Raw genomic sequence first — 13,850 nt, 5'->3', positions numbered from 1 at the left:
CAGATCGAGTCACTGAGGTGTGTGAAGTCATCGATTGAAGCCTTCGGTATAATTTATACCCTAATCAGAAATACTTCTTTGATGTATATATTGCACATAAATGTATGGACATGTAAAAATGGGTCTTGAGCAGCTTGTACACAAATTTGTATGAAGTTTGTAATAAAGTTTAGTTTGTGTTTCTTTTGATATAAATTTGTAAGGTTATGTATAAATTATTTTGTTTTTAATGAAATATGAATGATATTGATTGACAGTATTTTGAGAATTATTGAACTTGTGAATTTTGATAAATTGATTGAGTTTGATTGTGAAACCGAAGTAGTGGTTGAGAAAATCTTTTAGAAGTGCTTTTACAGTATTCAAGAACGGTTTTCTCAAAATACAGAGGAAACTCTGTCAAAATTTTTATCAAATTTGCGGAAAACTAAAATGGCCAAAAATATTAATTAGTTTTAATTTCAACTAAATGTTTTAAATACTCATTAGAAATGCTCACCACTTGTCAAAGATAAGAAAATTGTTTTAAAATCCCTTGTAGGGTACTTAATGAGTTATCGGTAGGTGAAGTTCGGTAGTTCATTAGGTATTCTACGGGATCATGTTATGCCTTACAGAGGGGTAAGGTGTGACAGATTTGCTGTCCATGCCAATGCGCAACAAGTTTTCTCTAAGAATGAGTATCTCAATTCACATTCGTTGAATTTTTTGCTTAGATAGTAAATGGCTCTTTCCTTTCTCCCCGTGTCACCTTGCTGTCCCATAACACAACCCATCGAGCTCTGTTAAACTGCCATGTACAAAATCAACAGCCTTCCCGTCACTGGAGGAACCAATATTGACGGATTTGATAGGTACAGTTTAATCTTTTCAAAAGCCTCTTGACAAACTTGATCCCACTAGGCGGTGTTATTGTAACACCCCCGTTGCATAGCCTGGTAGATTTCACTGTTCCGGTGACCGGTGTCGGTCCGGACAATTATTGAGATTAGAGCCACATTTAAGACAACTTGAGAACCCATAAATACAAATAATTAGTAATGTTTAATTAGTTAACTATAAATAAGAAAAACAGAACATAAGAGGTTAAACGAGCCGAGAGTCACAGCGATGAGTGACCTCCTCGAGAACGACTACGAAGTCGTTTTAAACTCAAATTTCGAACCGTAAAAAGTGACGCTGCGGTCCTTAGGACCCTTATGAACACAGTGGAAAAGAGAAAATCACGAAAAAGAACTGTTAAGCCAGTCAAATAATTAGGTCAGGGAGCCGGAAGAAATATGGAATTATTTGCAAACCGGGATGAACCGGCGAGGGGCAATTTGGTCAATTGACCCCGAGAGCTGACTCCTGACCAAACTGTCAAATAAAATCGGAGAAAAGAAAATTTCGGAATCAAGAATTAAATTAAAGAACTAATAGAAAAATAGAAAAAAAAAAAAAAGAGAAAAGGAAAGAGTTTGGAAAAGTCAAAAGTTATGACATCATGCATGATGTCATAACTAAATTAATAAATTGAATTAATTAATTGGATTTAGGGGTCTTCCATAAGTAAAAAAACGTGTAAAGTGAAAACAAAGGAAAAAAATTAGAATTTTCTTCTTCTTCACCTCTCCCTTTGCCACCCCATTTTCCCCAAAATCCTCCATGAGTGGTCTTCCATGTAAGCTTACTTTTAAGCTTAGTTTTCACTTAATTCAAATAACTCCATTAAAAACCTCCCTAGAGCTTATTGTTACAACTTGAGAAGAGGATTACAAGAAGAAAGGAGAGTTAAAGATAGGGTTTTGAAGCTTTAACAAAAGGTTAGTATGTTAAATTGTTACTTTTCCATTCAAATGCATGTTTAGGTAATTAAGTGAGCTAATAACTTGATTTAAATGAAACAAATATGGGAGAGGGACCAAACTGAAATTTGGGCAGCTTGATAGGAGTATGAATTACATGAAATTGATGCATTAGAAGGAGTTTAAAAGCTTTGATTAGTTGAATGGTTAAGGTTAAGTGCACTAGTTATGGTTAAATGCAAGAGTTAGTAAGATTAGGGTTTGTAGGCTAGGGTTTGTGAACCAAAATTTGGAGAAATATATAAATGGCATGTTGGACCTATTGTGAAGTGAAATAATGGTCAATTATGACCAAATAACTTGTGTGGAATGATAGGAAACTAAGTTAAATTCGGAGGTCCAATGGTCATGCTGCTGGCAGCATGACCAAACCCACTGAAGGACCAAAACTCAAATTTTACAAGCCTAATGGATATGCCACCAATTGGAGATGAAAATAGACATAAAAGAGCACAATTTTCATTAAGGAACCATTGCCAAAAACTGACCAAAACTTGGTGAAACAATTGACCAAAGTGAGTTGATAGCAGGCTGCCACTGCACTAAACTGACCAAATGAACAGTAACTGTTCATTTGGTCATAACTCGAGCTAGGTAGGTCAAATTGACCTGAAATTTTACCAGCAATTAGATATGATATAGACCTAAAACTTTCATGAAGAACACCAACCCAAATTAGGCCATTAACTCATTCAAATCATTGAGCAAAGTTAAAATTTCTGTACTGAAATTCTGCAGATTTTTAGTTGAGCAGCAAAGTTTGGATAGCTATAACTCTCTCTAGAAAACTAGGATTTAGGCGATTCTTGAACCGATGGAAACCTAAGACATAGTACAACATTTCATATGAAGAAAGTGAAACCAAATTATGAACTTAACTTGATCAAATAATTGACCAAAGTTGGACCAAAAACCTGCCAGCACCTAAATTGCAGTATGAACAGTGCACGTGAACAGTAAACTTATTTTGGCCATAACTTGAGCTACAAAACTCCGATTGAGGTGATCCAAAAATGAGAATACACTTAAGACAATAAGGAACATTTTCTATGAAGGAAGTTTTGTCAAATTCCAACAGTAGATCGACCAATGGAATAGTGCAACTTCGGAAAACCAAAACCGAAAATTGGCAATTTTGCCAAAATGACCTAAGCTTTAAACAAATGACCAAAACCAACAAGTTTGGTGACCAAAATGTGGTATGTGGGTGAAGTTGGAGTTCCCATACCTATTAAGCCTTAGAAAGTCAATAATTTGACTTGAATAGTGCAGTGAATAGTAACCCGAAACACAAAATTTCGAGAACGTCAAATTTAACACGTTAGAGTTAGGTAAATGTGAAGCTAAGTTTATTTTGAATTTATTTTAAGTTCTAGTACTGAAACATTGTAAAAATTGTGTGTTTCAGTTGAAAAGAATATCGGGAAGGAACCCGAGGAACCGAGTCGAGGCTAAAGGACGACTCGTTTGAGGTTTGTGCACAATATTACTATGCTTTAAAAAAAAAAAAAAAAATTCATTGATTAAATGAATGAAATATGCATATTATTGTTGCTTTGAATTGTTGAAAGTATTGTGACCTTATTTATGATGTTTTGATTCAAATTGTGAAATTTATTATGTATATTTGAAATGACAATATTTAGCAAATTGCTAAGATAAGTTTTAAAACCACAGTATCATGACCATATGTTTGAACACCTCACTAGCACGACTAGTGGGGGTAATTAGTTTCGAATTTTGATTCCTTCTCTGGAGAAGTGTTGAGGTGTGCCAGTAGAAGAGGATGTGAATGGATATCCATATATTTGAGCTAGCTAGCCTTGTGACATGATTTCTCTTAGCCTCTGGCTATTGAGATTCTATTTGTTTCGAATGGCATGATTTAATTGTGGGTTTTGTGAAATGTGTTTTGATACTTTGAAATGAACTTGGTTTACACGTAAAATCTTACAATGCATGATTGTATTTAATTTTCATGTTTAGCCAAATTTTTTTGAATGAATGTACTTTAAGTTTTGCATAAAGATTATTTTAGTATATTGTGCACCACTGAGTCTTAGTACTCAGCGATAGCTTTTATTGCTGTCGTAGATACAGAAATTAGAGGAGCAGCAGACTGAGCTGCTGAGGTGTGTGAAGTCATCAGCTTGAAGTCTTCGGGTATAATTTATACCCTAACTGTAAATATTTCTTTTGATGTATATATTGCACATAAATGTATGGACATGTACATGGGTCTTGAGCTTGTACAAAGTTTGTATAAAAGTTATAATAAATTTTAATTTGGACTTTTGAATGTAAATTTTAGTATGATGAATATATAAATTGTTTATCTTGAATGGAATATGAATAAATGATATTGATGGATGATTTTGAGAATTTTTGAACTTGTGAATTTTGAGAAATTGGTTGAGATTGAGTATGAATTTGAAGCAGTGGTTAGATAATTATTGGAAGTGCTTTTATTTCAGGTATTTGAAGAACGGTTTTCTCAAAATACAGAGGAAACTCTGTCAAAATTTTTATAAGATTTGCGGAAAACTAAAATGGCCAAAAATATTAATTAGTTTTAATTTCAACTAAATGTTTTAAATACTTATTAGAAATGCTCACCACTTGTCAAAGATAAGAAAATTGTTTTAAAATCCCTTGTAGGGTACTTAATGAGTTATCGGTAGGTGAAGTTCGGTAGTTCATTAGGTATTCTACGGGATCATGTTATGCCTTACAGAGGGGTAATGTGTGACATGTTTTAGTGGTATCAGAGCAAATTTTTGAATTATGTTTTAAATTGTGAATTTGTGTTTTTCTTTGTTAAGTACAACTGCTCAATGTCCATAATTGTTACATACAGTGCATTACATCATGAATATGAACTAACGGAGGGAAATCTCCTTGTGTTAATTGTTCAGGAGATACCCTAACTTCGCATGAAATGGAAGAAGGGGATCGCCATTGAGCGATGCTGAAGCCGAGGCACAAGGGGAAGCCCCTTTACCGAATGTCGTGGGTCAAAGACTACCACAAATGCCGCAAATTCCTGCGATTCGCATGACAGAGCAATAGCGCAATGTTTCAACAAATGGTCAGGGTATGCTCGCTCAAGCTCCACCCCAACCACCGTGGCACAACCATCGCTCCAGCGGACAATATGATAAATTATTGAAGTATGGGGCTGCAGAATTTAAGGGTACTGAGACCCACTTGAGGCAGAGCAATGGCTTGAAAGAATGGACAGAGTATTTAAGAAGTCTGACCGCCAAGATGAATTGAAGCTTGAGTACTGTGTCGCCATCGCAAGGATGCGTATGATGGTGGAAGACCATCCCCACGCCTTGGCTGAACCACTGCTAACACAGGATGACTTCATCGAGAGTTCGCATGAAATACATCCCGCACGCATATGTTGATCGAAGTTGCAAGAATTTTTGAGTTTGAAACAAGGAAATCCATCAGTGGCAGAGTATTAGAGGTATTTCTCCAGACTGAGTCAGTATGCTGAGAGTATCCTTACTACCAGTAAAGCAATATGAAAGAGATTTGAGACGGGTTTGAAGCCCAAAGATACGGATGCAAGTTATAGGATTTCGACACAAGAACTTCTCGAACTTATGTCCCAAGCACTTGAACTGAATGAGTTGAAGCGTATAACCCAGTGAAGGAAAAAGTCGAGAAATTAGAAAAAGACAAGGGGGAAAAATCAGTTGAGCAGAGTTACGTGCTACCTCAGGAAAGAAAAAGAAGTTTAGTGGACCCAGCAGGGTCGAGGTGGCGATTTGGCAGAGGCAGATTTTCTCGTCGAGACCCCTAGGTCCAGTCGTGATCAGCGGGGTTCACATTCTCGCCACCGTGAGACTTGTGGCAAGATTCATGGGGAGAATGTTATTGGGCCACCGAGCTGCTTTAATCTGGAGGCAAGGGCCATATAGCTAAAGATTGTACTAGTGCTCCGAGATATGGTCCAGCTCCTACTCGCGAGGATCTATTGAGTCCCGCTCCCAGAGGCTCACGATGCTGGGCGCAGGAAGAGGCAGAGGTAGAGGCACCTTGCTCAGCGATCGGTACAGATTGGTCACCGCACAAGGAAGTGCGTCACCAGAGTCTACACGAGACAGCGAGAAGAGGCGGAGACTTCAGATGTGGTAGCCGGTACATTCTCTATCTCTCGGTCAAAATGTATTTGTGTTGTTTGATCCGGTTCAACCCATTCATATGTTAGTGCTAGCATAGTCGGTTCACTTCTGCTCCATGTGTGCAAATGGGTTTTGAAGTGCTAGTAACTAGTCCATTAGGACAAGAGGTCCGGTCAACAGAATCTATAGAGACCGTCCTTTGGTGATCCAAGGACATATTTTCTGTCGGACTTAATTGAAATGCCCTTCAGAGAGTATGATATCATCTTGGGCATGGATTGGTTAGCTGAGCATCATGCCATGATTGATCAGAGATCAAGACAGTCACTTTTGGTCTCCCTTTGTACGGTGATGTGGTAATACACGGAGAGGCATTTATCGCCATCAAACATCATTTCGCCGCACTAGCCGTAAGGATGATTAAAAAGGGGTGTGAAGCATACTTGGCACATGTGATAGACACCTGTGGGGAGTCCAAAGACTAAGGGACATCCCTACGGTATGTGACTTTCGGATGTATTTCTGAAGAATTGCCGGATTACCTCCGAAAGAGAGGTGCGATTTGAAATTGATGTTATGCCCGTGTGGATCCAATCTCTATAACGCCATATAGAATGGCACCTGCAGAATTGAAAGAGTTGAAAGTGCAGTTGCAAGAATTGCTTGACAAGGGCTTTATCCGCCCTAGTGTGTCACCTTGGGGAGCGCCAGTGTTGTTTGTAAAGAAGAAAGATGGCACTCTCCGCTTGTGTATTGATTATCGGCAGTTGAATAAGGTGACAATAAAGAATAGATATCCATTACCCCGCATTGATGACTTGTTTGATCAGTTGAGGGGTGCAGCTGTGTTCTCCAAAATTGACCTGAGATCAGGTTATTATCAGCTGAAAGTACAAGAGCAAAGTATTTCTAAAACTGCCTTCAGAACCCGCTATGGCCATTATGAGTTCTTGGTCATGCCATTCGGGTTAACTAATGCTCCGGCTGCTTTTATGGATCTGATGAACACTATTTTCAGACCATACCTCGACCAGTTTGTGGTGGTATTCATAGATGATATATTGGTATATTCGAGGAATGCAGAAGAGCATGATAGACATCTGGATTGTATCGCAGACTTTGAGGAGAAAGCGACTATATGCCAAATTGTCGAAGTGTGAATTTTGGTGAAAGAAATATCTTTTTGGGGCATGTAGTATCGAAGAGGGCATTAAGGTAGATCCAAGTAAGATTGAAGTCGCCCCATTGGAGGCCACCAAAATGTCACGAGATTCGTAGTTTCTGGTTTAGCCGATACTACCGTAGATTTGTGAAGGATTCTCCATGTTGGCATCTCCATTGACCAAGCCGCTTAGAAAAGATGTAAAATTTCAAAGGACGGATAAATGCCACAGAGTTTTGATGAATTGAAGAGATGTTTGATGAAGCTCAGTCCCAACTTTACCCACACCGGTAAAGAATATACGATTCTGATGCTTCTCACAACGGGTTAGGTTGTGTGTTGATGCAAGATCAAAATGTCATTGCCTATGCATCACGCCACTAAAACCGCATGAGAGGAATTATCCGACACATGATTTGGAGCTTGCGACCATTGTGTTTGCTCTTAAGATCCGAGACATTATTTGTATGGGGAGAAATGTTACATCTACACGCATCATAAGAGTTTGAAGTATTTGGGCACCCGTAAAGAGCTGAATTTGAGACAGAGGAGATGGTTAGAGTTGATAAAGACTATGATTGTCCGATAGACTATCACCGTGGAAAGCTAATGTTGTGGCTGATGCCTTAAGTCGCAAGACTATGGCAAGTCTACGGGTTACTCCTTTGTCTTTGGTACATGAGTTAAGATCATTGCATGTCAGCTTAGAGATTAATGATGAGGGGCAGACAGCAGTTGCATGGCATGTACAGCCAGTGTTGATTGATCAGATTAGAATGGTCGCCGTAATGATCGTAAGTATCGAAGTCGATGGAAGAACCACAGGCAAGAAACCAGAATTCTCACTCAGAGATGATGGTCTATTGCTACACCAGGGCAGAATGTGTGTTCCTAATGATGTTGAATTGAGGAGGATCATTTTAAAGGAAGCACATGAGTCTCCTTTTGCCATGCACCCTGGTGGTACAAAAATGTATAGAGGGCTAAAGGAGCATTACTGGTGGATGGGTATGAAGAGAGATGTGGCAGAGTTTGTATCCAAATGCCTAACTTGTCAGCAAGTGAAGGCAGAGCATCAAGTACCCGCTGGGTTGTTACATCCACTACCAGTACCAGAGTGGAAATGGGAGAGAATAACGATGGATTTTGTGATGGGACTTCCGAGGACACAAAAGAGTCATGATGCAGTTTGGGTCATTGTTGACAGACTGACTAAATCTGCTCATTTTCTGCCAGTTCGGATGGACTACAATTTGGACAGATTGGCCAGGTTGTACATCGATGAGATTGTGAGATTGCATGGAGTGCCGATCTATCATTGTATCGCATGCAGATCCTAGGTTCACTTCTAGATTCCGGGGTAGTCTTGAGAGCCCTAGGAACTAGATTGAACTTCAAGACGGCATTCCACCCACGCATGCATGGCCAATCCGAGAGGGTAATTCAGATCTTGGAGGATATGCTACGGGCTTGTGTTATTGAGTTTGAGGGTAGTTGGGATACACACTTGCCTTTGATTGAGTTTGCTTACAACAACAGCTACCAATCAAGCATTGGGATGCCTCCATATGAAGCTTTGTATGGCAGAAAATGTAGAACCCCTTTGTGTTGGGATGACGTGGGTGAAAGAAAGATGATTTGACCCGAATTGTTCAACAAATCAAGAGAAAATCAAGGTGATCCGAGATCGACTTAAGACCGCATCGCATCCGTGAAGTCCTATATTGATTTAAAAAGAAGGGATATTGAGTATGCATGGGTGAGAAAGTTTTCCTCAAAGTTTCTCCTTGGAAGAGAATTATGAGATTCGGCAGAAAGGGGAAAGCGAGTCCTCGTTTCATTGGGCCATATGAGGTTACGGAAAGAGTGGGTCCTTTGGCATATCGGTTGGCACTACCTCCAGAGTTGGAAAAGATACATAATGTCTTCCATGTGTCTATGTTGAGGAGGTATCGATCGACCCATCTCATGTACTACCAAGAGAAGAAATAGAAGTGAATCCAGACCTCACATATGAAGAAGAACCCATAAAGATTCTCGCTTATGAGGTGAAGCACTTTAATAAGCAGATACCGTTGGTAAAAGTGTGGAACCATCATTCGCCAAGAAGCTACTTGGGAATGAGAGGAGGACATGAGGAGACAACACCCACAAATTGCTCAGAGATTGATACTGTGTAAAATTTCAAGACGAAATTTATTTAAGAGGGGAGAATTGTAACACCCCGTTATATAGCACGGTATATTTCATCGCTCCGAGACCTGGTGTCATCAGGACAATTAATGGGATTAGGGCCACACTTAAGACAACTTGAGAAGCCATAAACACAAATAATTAGTAATGTTTAATTAGTTAACTATAAATAAGAAAAACAAAACATAAGAGGTTAAACGAGCCGAGAGTCACAAATGATGAGTGACCTCCTGAACGATCACAAGTCGCTTTAAACTCAAATTTTGAACCGTAAAGTGACGCTGCGGTCCTTAGGACCCTTATGAACACAAAGTGGAAAAGAGAAAATCATGAAAAGAACTGTTAAGTCACCAAATAATTAGGTCAGGAGGAAGAAATATTGGATTATTTGCAAACCGGATGAATAAAGTAGGGGCAATTTGGTCAATTGACCTAGAGTCGACTCGACCTAACTGTCACAATAAAATCGGAGAAAAGAAAATTTGAATCGAGAATTAAATTAAAGAACTAATAGAAAAAAAGAGAAAAAGAGATGAAAATGAAAAGTCAAAGTTATGACATCATGCATGATGTCATAACTAAAGTAATAAATTGAATTATTTAATTTGGGAATTAGGGTCTTCCATAAGCCAAAAAAAAAAAACGTGTAAAGGAAACCAAAGGAAAAAATTAGGATTTTCTTCTTCCTTGCCACCCCACTTTCCTCCCAAATTCCTCCATGAATGGTCCTCCATTTAAGCTTACATTTAAGCTTAATTTTCTTCACTTAATCCAAATAACTCTCTTAAAAACCACCCTAGAGCTTGTTATTGCAACTTAAGAAGGAGATTACAAGAAGAAAGAAGAATTAAAGATAGGGTTTTGAAGCTTTAACAAAAGGTTAGTATGTTAAATTGTTACTTTTCCATTCAAATGCATGTTTAGGTAATTAAGTGAGCTAATAACTTGATTTAAATGAAACAAATATGGGGAAAGAATTAAATTGAAATTTTGGGCAGCTTGAGAGGAGTGTGGTTTGCATGAATATGATGCAATTGAGTGAGTTTAGAAGCTTTACTTAGTGAAATGATTAACATTAAAATTATTAGAAGTAGTTAAATGCAAGAGTTAGTGAGATTAAGGTTTCAATGCTAGGGTTTATGGACCAAAATTTGGAGAAATGCATAAATGGCATGTTTATCCTATTTTGAATTTAAATAATGGTCAATTATGACCAAATAAGTTGTGTGGGAATGATAGGAATGAAAACTAAATTCGGAGGTTAATGGTCATGCTGCTGGCAGCATGACCAAACCCACTTTGAAGGACCAAAACTCAAATTTTACAAGCCCAATTGATATGCCACCAATTGGAGATGAAAATAGACATAAAAGAGCACAATTTTCATTAAGGAACCATGGCAAAAACTGACCAAAACTTGGTGAAACAATTGACCAAAGTGAGTTGATTGCAGGCTGCCACTGCACAAAACTGACCAAATGAACAGTAACTGTTCATTTGGTCATAACTCGAGCTAGGTAGGTCAAATTGACCTGAAATTTTGCCAGCAATTAGATATGATATAGACCTAAAACTTTCATGAAGAACACCAACCCAAATTAGGCCATTAACTCATTCAAATCATTGAGCAAAGTTAAAATTACTGTACTGAAATTCTGCAGAATTTTCATTGAGCAGCAATGTTTGGAGGGCTATAACTCTCCAGAAAACTCGGATTTAGGCGATTCTTGAATCGATGGAAACCTAAGACATAGTACAACATTTCATATGAAGAAAGTGAGACCGAATTATGAACTTAACTTGATCAAACAATTGACCAAAGTTAGACCAAAAATCTGCCAGCACCTAAATTGCAGTATGAACAGTGCACGTGAACAGTAAACTTATTTTGGCCATAACTTGAGCTACAAAACTCCGATTGAGGTGATCCAAAAATGAGAATACACTTAAGACAATAAGGAACATTTTCTATGAAGGAAGTTTTGTCAAATTCCAACAGTAGATCGACCAATGGAATAGTGCAACTTCGGAAAACCAAAACCGAAAATTGGCAATTTTGCCAAAATGACCTAAGCTTTAAACAAATGACCAAAACCAACAAGTTTGGTGACCAAAATGTGGTATGTGGGTGAAGTTGGAGTTCCCATACCCATTAAGCCTTAGAAAGTCAATAATTTGACTTGAATAGTGCAGTGAATAGTAACCCGAAACACAAAATTTCGAGAACGTCGAATTTAACACGTTAGAGCTAGCTAAATGTGAAGTTAAGTTTATTTTGGATTTATTTTAAGTTCTAGTACTGAAACATTGTAAAATTGTGTGTTTCAGTTGAAAAGAATATCGGGAAGGAACCCGAGGAACCGAGTCGAGGCTAAAGGACGACTCGTTTGAGGTTTGTGCACAACATATACTTTTATAATCATCTTTTGCATATCATTTTGAATAATTTGAAATATGGGATTATGGCATTCTTATGATGTTTGATCTAAATTGTTGAAAGTTATTATGTATATTTGAAAAGAAAATGTTTAGCAAATTGTTAAGATAAGTTTTGAAACCACAGTGTTATGACCACATATTTGAACACCTCACTAGCACGACTAGTGGGGGTAATTAGTTTCGAATTTTGATTCCTTCTCTGGAGAAGTGTTGAGGTGTGCCAGTAGAAGAGGATGTGAATGGATATTCATATATTTGAGCTAGCTAGCCTTGTGATGTGATTTCTCTTAGCCTCTGGCTATTGAGATTCTATTTGTTTCGAATGGCATGATTTAACTGTGGGTTTTATGAAATGTGTTTTGATACTTTGAAATAAACTTGGTTTACATGTAAAATCTTACAATGCATGATTGTATTTAATTTTCATGTTTAATCAAATTTTTGAATGAATGTGCTTTAAGTTTTGCATAAAGATTATTTTAGTATATTGTGCACCACTGAGTCTTAGTACTCAGCGATAGCTTTTATTGCTGTCGCAGATACAGAGATTAGAGGAGCAGCAGACTGAGCTGCTGAGGTGTGTGAAGTCATCGCTTTGAAGCCTTCTGCATAATTTATACCCTAATCAGAAATACTTCTTTTGATGTATATATTGCACATAAATGTATGGACATGTAAAAATGGGTCTTGAGCAGCTTGTACACAAATTTGTATGAAGTTTGTAATAAAGTTTAGTTTGTGTTTCTTTTGATATAAATTTGTAAGGTTATGTATAAATTATTTTGTTTTTAATGAAATATGAATGATATTGATTGACAGTATTTTGAGAATTATTGAACTTGTGAATTTTGATAAATTGATTGAGTTTGATTGTGAAACCAAGTAGTGGTTGAGAAAATCTTTTAGAAGTGCTTTTACAGTATTCAAGAACGGTTTTCTCAAAATACAGAGGAAACTCACAAAATTTTTATCAAATTTATGGAAAACTAAAATGGCCAAAAATATTAATTAGTTTTAATTTCAACTAAATGTTTTAAATACTCATTAGAAATGCTCACCACTTGTCAAAGATAAGAAAATTGTTTTAAAATCCCTTGTAGGGTACTTAATGAGTTATCGGTAGGTGAAGTTCGGTAGTTCATTAGGTATTCTACGGATCATGTTATGCCTTACAGGGGTAAGGTGTGACAGATTTGTCATTCCATGCCAATGCGCAACAAGTTTTCTCTAAGAATGAGTATCTCAATTCACATTCGTTGAATTTTTGCTTAGATAGTAAATGGCTCTTTCCTTTCTCCCGTGTCACCTTGTCCCATAACACAACCCATCGAGCTGTTAAACCGCCATGTACAAAATCAACGGCCTTCCCACATCGAGGAACCAATATTGACGGATTTGATAGGTACAGTTTAATCTTTTCAAAAGCCTCTTTAAAAACTTGATCCCACTAGGCTGTGTTATTGTAACACCCACGTTGCATAGCCTGGTAGATTTCATCGTCCTGACCTGTCGGTCCTGACAATTATTGAGATTAGAGCCACATTTAAGACAACTTGAGAACCCATAAATACAAATAATTAGTAATGTTTAATTAGTTAACTATAAATAAGAAAAACAGAACATAAGAGGTTAAACGAGCCGAGAGTCACAAATGATGAGTGACCTCTCGAGAACGACTACTAAGTCGTTTTAAACTCAAATTTCAACCGTAAAGTGACGCATGGTCCTTAGGACCCTTATGAACACAAAGGGAAAAGAGAAAATCACGAAAAGAACTGTTAAGCTACCAAATAATTAGGTCGTGGAGCCTAAGAAATATGGAATTATTTGCAAACCGGATGAACCGCGAGGGGCAATTTGGTCAATTGACCCGAGAGTCGACTCACCAAATCACAAATAAAATATGATAAAAGAAAATTTCGTAATCTAGAACTAAATTAAAGAACTAATATAAAAATAAAAAAAAATAAAAAAGAGAAAAGGAAATAGTTTGAAAGTCAAAGTTATGACATCATGCATGATGTCATAACTAAAATAATAAATATAATTAATAAATTGAATTTAGGGTAAATC

At 37.4% G+C, this 13,850-nt stretch overlaps 1 long non-coding RNA gene across 1 annotated transcript; it reads left to right on the top strand.

Moving 5' to 3' along the window:
• The first annotated feature begins 10,008 nt into the window (after positions 1-10,008).
• LOC131176610 (uncharacterized) lies at positions 10,009-12,364 on the top strand. The gene is made up of 3 exons (XR_009146607.1): positions 10,009-10,217; positions 11,667-11,730; positions 12,317-12,364. It is a non-coding gene; the product is annotated as an uncharacterized LOC131176610 (long non-coding RNA).
• Positions 12,365-13,850: the final 1,486 nt, after the last annotated feature.

This window comes from Hevea brasiliensis, unplaced genomic scaffold, assembly GCF_030052815.1.
Source record: "Hevea brasiliensis isolate MT/VB/25A 57/8 unplaced genomic scaffold, ASM3005281v1 Scaf185, whole genome shotgun sequence".
In the NCBI taxonomy this organism is placed as follows: Eukaryota; Viridiplantae; Streptophyta; class Magnoliopsida; order Malpighiales; family Euphorbiaceae; genus Hevea; species Hevea brasiliensis.
Note: the sequence above shows the minus strand (reverse complement) of the source record. Positions and strands in the feature narration are given on the sequence as shown.